The 7,823-nt window shown below is 50.9% G+C and overlaps 1 long non-coding RNA gene across 1 annotated transcript; it reads right to left on the reverse strand.

The window, feature by feature from the left end:
• Positions 1-265: 265 nt before the first annotated feature.
• On the reverse strand, positions 266-5,951 carry LOC107968248 (uncharacterized). The gene is made up of 2 exons (XR_001709317.3): positions 5,656-5,951; positions 266-445 (listed from the first exon to the last, which is right to left on the reverse strand). It is a non-coding gene; the product is annotated as an uncharacterized LOC107968248 (long non-coding RNA).
• Between the last annotated feature and the right edge of the window lie 1,872 nt (positions 5,952-7,823).

Below are 7,823 nucleotides of genomic sequence, written 5' to 3' on the forward strand. Positions count from 1 at the left end.
CCGAGATGCCCTCCCTTCTCCCTTACCTACACTACCCTCCTCCCTACCTCCCTCCTCCCTCCCTATGCTCCCCTCCTCCCTCCCTATGCTCCCCTCCTCCCTCCCTATGCTCCCCTCCTCCCTACCTCCCTCCTCCCTACCTTTGCTCCCCTCCTCCCTACCTGGACTCTCCTCCTTCAAGGAGTATTGTTTGTCTGCACCTGTGCTGACGCTCAATTTTTGACTCCCTGGAGGCACATTCAAAATCCTGCCTTGCCCCAGAAACTCCAGAACATTTAATTTATTCCCAAAATTTGCCTCCGGGGCAATTACGAGTTACTGGGCCTAGAAAATCAGTCGGATGGAAAAATGCAGTGAGCCAGGACCAGCAGGGGGCAGTGTGGTGTTAGGGATGGGAACAGACCCCGGCAGCCTCTGGGGTCAGTGGGTTGTCGCCCGCTGGTGGCTGCAAAGAAAAACAGAAGAAGCTCTGAGATTCCCCCCAGTACCTTTCAGGAACTCATGTTCCCATACGAGAAATAACCCACAAACCACGAGGTCCCAGAGAGGAAATTAACTGATAACTCCCTGGGATCACCCTGCCCCACCCCCAAAATAAATGCCAAGCAAACCTTCTAAGCCAGGACACAAACAGGTGAACAGGCCGAACCCGGTCCTCAGACCTCCTCTGATGGAACTGGGCATGGCTCTGATTTGTTTGAATAAAGCTTTGCATTGAAGTACAACATACAGAAAGAAAACTGTGTATACCGTTCAACAAATTTTGACAAAATCCTCATACTCCATAAATCCAGAAATGGGGTCAACAAGCAGAACATTCTCAGAAATGTCTTCAGCCTGCACCTTGTTGTGAAACTCACTTAAACTGGTTGCCAACAATAACAGTAACAGAAAATTTGGATTTCTGGTTTTTCTGGAGAACATGGAAAGATTCGCACAGCGGCTGCCTGCCCATGCTTGGAACAGCAGTTCATGCCCGGCCCCCTAGCCCAGGGAAGAGGGGAGCCTGCCCTGTGCCCCTGTTTTAAAGGCCCTCCCTCTCCTCCTCTTACATGGTCCTTCCCCACAAGGCAAGGACTCCAAAGGCCAGAAGACATGTCCACCTGGCTCTGTCATCCCCCTTCTAGATCACACTTCTGTACTCAGGACCCCAGAATTCTGTCTGTATTCATATTTTTGAGAGCTGACTGCCATGGTTCAGGAGCAGCTGTCTGTGACATGAGGAAAGGGCATGTTCAAGATGTTCAAGCTGGCTGGGCATGGTGGCTCACACCTGTAATCCCAGCACTTTGGGAGGCCGAGGTGGGTGGATCATCTGAGGTCGGGAATTTGAGACCAGCCTGGCCAACATGGAGAAACCCCGTCTCTACTAAAAATACAAATTAGCCAGCACATGGTGGTGGCACATGCCTGTAATCCCAGCTACTCAGGAAGCTGAGGCAGGAGAATCGCTTGAACCCGGGAGGTGGAGGTTGCAGTGAGCCAAGATTGCGCCATTGCACTCCAGCCTGGGCAACAAGAATGAAACTCCGTCTCTAAATAAACAAGTAAATAAATGATGTTCAAGCTGTGGATGGGAAGACAAGGGGGGCAGACCTGGGGCCAGGCCCACTGTCCTGGGCACCACACCCCAGCACAGCACCCTAAAAAGCCACTACTAGAGTTCACAAGAGAAACAGACCAATATAGTGTGTGTGTGTGTGTGTGTGTGTGTGTGTGTGTGTGTGTTTACATGGGGTAGGGGGAGAGAGAGAGATTTATTTTAAGGAATAAGGAATTAGTTTGTGCAATTATGGGTCCTGGCAAGTAGGGCTGGCTGAAATTTGTAGGGCAGGCTGGTAGGCCAGATATTGCTGTCTTAGGTCCAAATTCCACAGGGCAATTGGCTGGAATCTCAGGCAAAGTTTTTGTGCTTCAGTCTTGAGAATTCCTTCCTCCTGGGGGAAAGTCTGTCCCCTGAGGCCTTCAACAGATTAGATGAGGCCCAGCCACACGATGGAAGGTCATCTGCTTAACTCAAAGTCTAGTAACTTAAATGTCAATCACATCTAAAAAATACTTGCACAGCACCAGCTAGACTGGGTTTGACCAAATAACTGGGCCACCATAGCTTAGCCAAGTTGACATAAAAGTCACCATCACAGATTCCCAGAAGGCTATATTCAAACCCAGACTTCCTTCTAGGGTGCAAAGGTGCATCTGTCCAGGTAAAAGGAGAGGGCATATTTTGCTCACAATTCATTAGCTGAATCATATCTTTAAAACGTTTTGACAAATGGCATGTTGTCCTCCATTTGTGCAGTAGCCCTGGACCAGCATGAGTTAATGGAAGCCTCCCTGAAACTCCAGGTTGTTCTATAGCAGCTGGCTTTAGCTTCATCTTGCCTGTCTGGCTCTGTAGGTGTTGTGTTTGCAACCCTGGACTTAAAGAATATCGGTTTGGAAAGGGATAGAGGGGATGAAATTATTAGCCAGCCTATTAATTTCAGACTGGTTCTAGTTCTGTGAATATTTATGAAATCCCATCAAAGTCACCCTGCCCCCACCTTTGTATTGGCTATGGTGGTGGGGGCTGGGAGGTGAGGGATTACGATTCTATTTCCTGGGAATACAATGGAGGAGCATCCTATGGATTTAAGGAGATGATGTCAGCAGCAGGCCTTACTCACAGTGTGTGCTCACAGACCCTAGCAATGATTGCCACTGTGGGGGCTCACTGCTCAACAGAGCAGCCCACCTCCCACTAACACCCATTCCCTCATGGTTGGAAGAGTTGGGCAGGGCCTCATCTGCCTTAGAGTTCTGTAGGGAGCACCTTTCTCCTTGTTTAGTATTTGGGAGGAGGCAAGAGAGAGGAAAGTGCACTAAGGAGAGGCCAAGTCTGGCCCACTGCCTGTTTTTATAAATAAAGTTTTATTGGAACACAGCTACACCCATGAGTTTAGTCCTTGTCCATAGCTGTTTAAGTACTGCAACAGGAGCTGAGTCGTTGCAACAGAGGCCATATAGCCAGCAAAGTAAAAAATAATTACTGTCTGGCCCTCTATAGAAAACGTTTGCCAACCTCACCAGAGAAGGTAATTCTGAGAATTAGCCCTTCCTAAAGACCAGGCAAGGTCATCTGGCTAGTCCAGCAGGAAAGTCTCGCTTCTTCACCTTCCCTTTTGTCATCTTTGGGGGCAGCTGCCCCTAGGGAGCTTAGGAGGAAGCAGTTCGGTACACAGCTGGCACAGAGAAGGCAGCCCCACAATCATTTGTCCTATCATCCCATCTTTACCCCAAGTAGGTCACTTATCATTAGCCCTTGGGTTAACAGAGACAGACGGAAGCAGCCTTGGAGGCCACATATGGCTGCACAGTGACAGGTTGTCACTACACAGAGGCATCTGGCCTAGGGGCATCCAGGGGCTGACGTGCAGATTGTGCCACTCACCAAGCTGTGTACCCAGTGTGGGCCACCTGTGCCCAGAGGACAAACACCTCCTCTTAGTTTTCATAAAAGAACTCATGAGGCATATGAGCTAATGTGGTTGCCCTCCAGGGGCTGGGCTGGATATCCATCCTGGCTCTGACCTTGGGCAAGAGACACACATTATCTGAGCCTCAGTTTCCTCATCAGTAAAATGGGAGCAAGAGTAGCACTGTGCTAGGCTGATGAAGGCCCTCCAAAGATACCCCTTGAACCCATGAATATGTTTCCTTAGATGGCAAAAGGGACTCTGAAGATGTGACTAAGTCAGGATCTTGAGATGGGAGACCATCCTGCATTATCCAGGTGGGCCCAATGTTATCACAAGGGTCCCCATGAGAGGGAGCAGGGGGTCAGAGTGAGCTCTCAGAATGTGACAAAGGAAGCCAGAGGTTGGAGTAACCCAAGGAAGGGGCCACAAGCCCGGGGGTGTGGGCTGCCTTTCCAAGCCAGAAAAGGCAAGGAAACAGATTTTCCCCTGGAGCCTCCAGAAAGACCCAGCCCCACCAACACCTTGACTTTAGCCTAGTGAGACTAATTTTGGACTTCTAGTACCAGAACTGTAAGGTACTAAATTGATGTTGTTTTAAGCATTAAATTTGCAGTCATTGGTGACAGCAGATGTAGGAAACTCTACCACAAGCACCTCCCCTAGAGGATCGCTGGAGGGATGAACTGAGATGAGGCCTCTAAGCATCCGGTCCCTGGGGCACAGCTTGGAGCTCAGTAAGTGGGAGCCACTGCCACTCGCTCAATACTGGGGCTTCCGAACCTCTGCCCCTATCCACCTCCTGCCTCTTTCCGGCCCCAGGAACCTCCTGGGGGAAACGAGGAGTGACCTCTGACCACGTGAGGAAGGGAAGGAGACCATATGGTGGAGATTACAGTCATTGCATCCTCGGCCCCTTCCAGACTTGCCCAACCACGGGAGGCAGGCCAGGTGGCCGTGAAGTCATTATTTACATGCCTCGGCTTGCGTCATTGGTTTCGAGTGCAGCCAGCGGTGAAAGCAAAAGTTCATCTCAGGCTGGTAGTGGGTGGCCAGCTGGCCAGATCATTCCCTGCAGTAATAAACCAGGCAGGGATGCAGTCACCCCGCTCACAGCCTTTCCCTGGGCTGCTTCAGCCCACACCACATTCCGGGCCCAGCTACAGCTTGTCTCTCCTCTGGGAGGCTTCGCCCAGTGACCCAGCCCCAGGGTGACCAACTCATCCCTGTTTGCCCAGGACTTTCCTGGTTTTAGCACTGAAAGCCCCGTGTCCAGGGAAGCCCTTAGGTCCTGGGCAATCTGAGAGGGTTGGTCACCCTACTCAGCTGTCAGTGTGGAGAGAGCCTGCCCCATGGTACTTGATCCTGCTCCCCAATACAGGACGGCCTCGTTCTCTTTAGATTCTGCCTGGTCTCAGGGCCCGCCCCATGCTGACCCCCCACCCAGCATCTTCTTCCTCTGGTTTGCCATGGCTTGCCCTGCCCTGGGGCCCGGACCAACCCACTTTGTTGGGGTCACTGCTCCTGTGTCTTTCTCATAGGCCTTCACTAACTTCAAGCTACATATTTGTCCCCAACTAGATCGTAAGCTCCAGGAGGGCAGGGACCCTTCTACTTGACTCAGGTCCCTGAAATCCTCAGTGCCTGCCACACTGCCTGGCTTATCGCTGCACCTCAAAATATCATGTTTGGAGGATGGAGGGGAGGAAGGAAGAAAGAAAGAAAGGCAGGAGGAGAATCCCCAAGTCACCTGTGTCCTTCGGACTCCCAGCCCACAGTGTGACTGATGTCACAGAAAATGCGCTCCAGGCAGAAGACAGGCTGCTTGGCATTTAGCTGTACGGTGAGGAATGGCCTGATCTGGCTGGTATGTGAGTCTAATGGGCTGGAGAGCAACGAGCAGCGGGGACGCACCGGGAGCTCCTGGGACTTCAGGCTCCCGTTTTTCAGATCCCTTAGACACAGCCTTGCCCCAGAAACCGTCTGTACTGAGACTTCACACCAGGCCCCATCTGTGTGTGATATAAACCAGAGCAGCTGAGAAACCCGCCCTCCCCTCTGAGACCTGGGCAAGGCTCTGGAGCACAGAGGAGGAGGCTGGAGCGCATGCACTTTGATCCTCCAAAAGGGAGCTGCCCCCACCTCAGACAGCCCTCCCCCAAATTACTGAAGCCTATCCCCCCGCCCCCCTGCTTACTCTGTGCAAGCAGAGTAAGCTTGGTGTCCATGGCAATGACCGTGGCCTTCAAAGTTCCTCTTCCCATCCTCCTGTGAGATGCCAGGGCCATGTGCGGGGTGGTCCTCCCTGGAGCTCTAGGCGGGGCCACCAGGACTCACCTCGGAGTCATGGGTGTGCAGACCGTAAGGAGGCTGTGCCAGAGCAGGCTGCAAGCTGGGCGGGATGACAATGTCACTGCCCACGTGCGTTCTTTCTTTCAGGCGTTCCCTCAGCAACAACTCATTGAGAGTGTGCTGTGTGCCAGGCCTAGGGCGGGAGAGCTGACACACATCAGCGGAGAGGCTGCCCTCATCTAGATAAAGGTTCTCCAAAATGTAATCACTGGGCAAAAGTGCAAATGGTTGAAAAATATTGACGTAATGCCATTTAGAAGATGAAAAACTCTGCTTTGCAGTGTCTGTGTGTCCACAGATAGAAATGCACAGGGAGAAAGTGGGACCCAGGATTACCCTGGGGAGAGGACTGGGAGGTGGACATGGTCAAAAGAGCCTTGACTCAGGTTTTTGCACAGAGAACATGTACACAGGTTATCTGTATAATTTTTTCATTCACATAATTAAATATTCAAAGGAAAAGAAAAAACAAGGCCGTAGGGCAGTTCTGATGTTGTACCCCTCAACAGCAACTCAGAGGTCATCTTCCAGTTTAACAAGAAAGACAAAATCCCTCATATCTGCCAAGATCTTTGCCATTTACAATATAGACACACAACAGCCAGATGGACAGATAATACAGCTACCACTTAGCTTTTGCTGGGCTTAAAAACAAAACACTCCAAAATGTAGTCACTTATAGCCACAATCATTTTTTTAGCTCATAATTCCGTTGGTCAGCTGGATGATGTTCCTAGTCTGGGCCAGGATATTTGCTGATATTTGCTGGGCTCCCCCAAAAGTCGGTGACCAGGTGGCACCTGGATGGTCTAGAATATTCCAACTCCTATGTCTCCTCACTCTCCTCTGCCTCACTCTCATGACCCAACAGGCTAGCTCATGCTTATTCACAGGATACCAAGAGAGGTGACGGGTGGGGGGCTGCAAGGCACCTGGGGGCCCCAGCTCTGAAATTCAGTGTCCCTTCCACACATTCCATTGCTCGAAGCAAGTCGCAAGCCCAGCCGTTGCCAAGTGGTGGGCAATAGACCCCACCCCACCCTGCTAACTAAGAAGAGAAATACCTCCTGTGTGCTAGACCCTGTGCTGAGCATTCAAGATAGATTTTCTCATTATCATCTCATAGGAGCCCTATGAGGAAGTTGTATAATTTCACTTTATAGATGAAGAAACTGAGGCACACTGGGTGTCAGAGAAGGGAATCTCTCCGATGGACTCCAGGAAGGCTTCTCCCCACCCACAAACTCTCCCCTAAGGATGCCTCAAATGTCACCTTCCCAACTCCCTCATGCTATGAACTAGATTGTGCTCACCCAAATTCATATGTTGAAGCCCTAACCCCAAGTGTGGCTGTATGTGGAGTAAGGAAGTAATTAAGATTAAATGAGGTTGTGAGGGTGGAGCCCTGATCCAAAAGTGTTAGTGTCCTTGCAGGAAGAGACGCCAGAGGTGGAGCGCTCTCTCTCTCTCTCCACACCCCCCTGCACCCTGCTGCCCATCTTCATCATTTAAGGACAGAGAGGCAGCTGTTTGCAAGCCAAAAAGTGAGCCCTTATCAGAAACCAAACTGGCCAGCCCTTTGATCTCAGACTTCCAGCCTCCAGGACTGCAAGGAATACATTTCTGCTGTTTCAGCTGCCCAGCCCATGGTATTTTGTCACAGCAGCCACAGCAGACTAAGCCTCCTCCCTCCCCTCTCTGTCCTCTTTTAAAATGCAGCGCCCCTTGATCCATGGTCAAGCGTTCCCCAGTCCCTCAGGTGCACCTGTTGTTCACTTCACCACTCCCCTTCCCATGAAGACAGACTCCAAAATGTTCCCAGGACAGTAGATTTCTGTTTAGAACCCATCTCGGCCCCAGTTTTTCTCTGCTGTTTCTCCTTTTTACTTCTCTACTTGGAAGACACAGGCTTAGCAATGACTGCTAGGATCCAAAGGGTGTTTCTTAGGTCTAAGGGAAACTGGAAGAGAAATAGTTCTGACACACCTTGGCTGTCGGTGGGTGTCAGCTGTG

The sequence above is a fragment of the Pan troglodytes genome, chromosome 15 (genome assembly GCF_028858775.2).
Source record: "Pan troglodytes isolate AG18354 chromosome 15, NHGRI_mPanTro3-v2.0_pri, whole genome shotgun sequence".
In the NCBI taxonomy this organism is placed as follows: Eukaryota; Metazoa; Chordata; class Mammalia; order Primates; family Hominidae; genus Pan; species Pan troglodytes.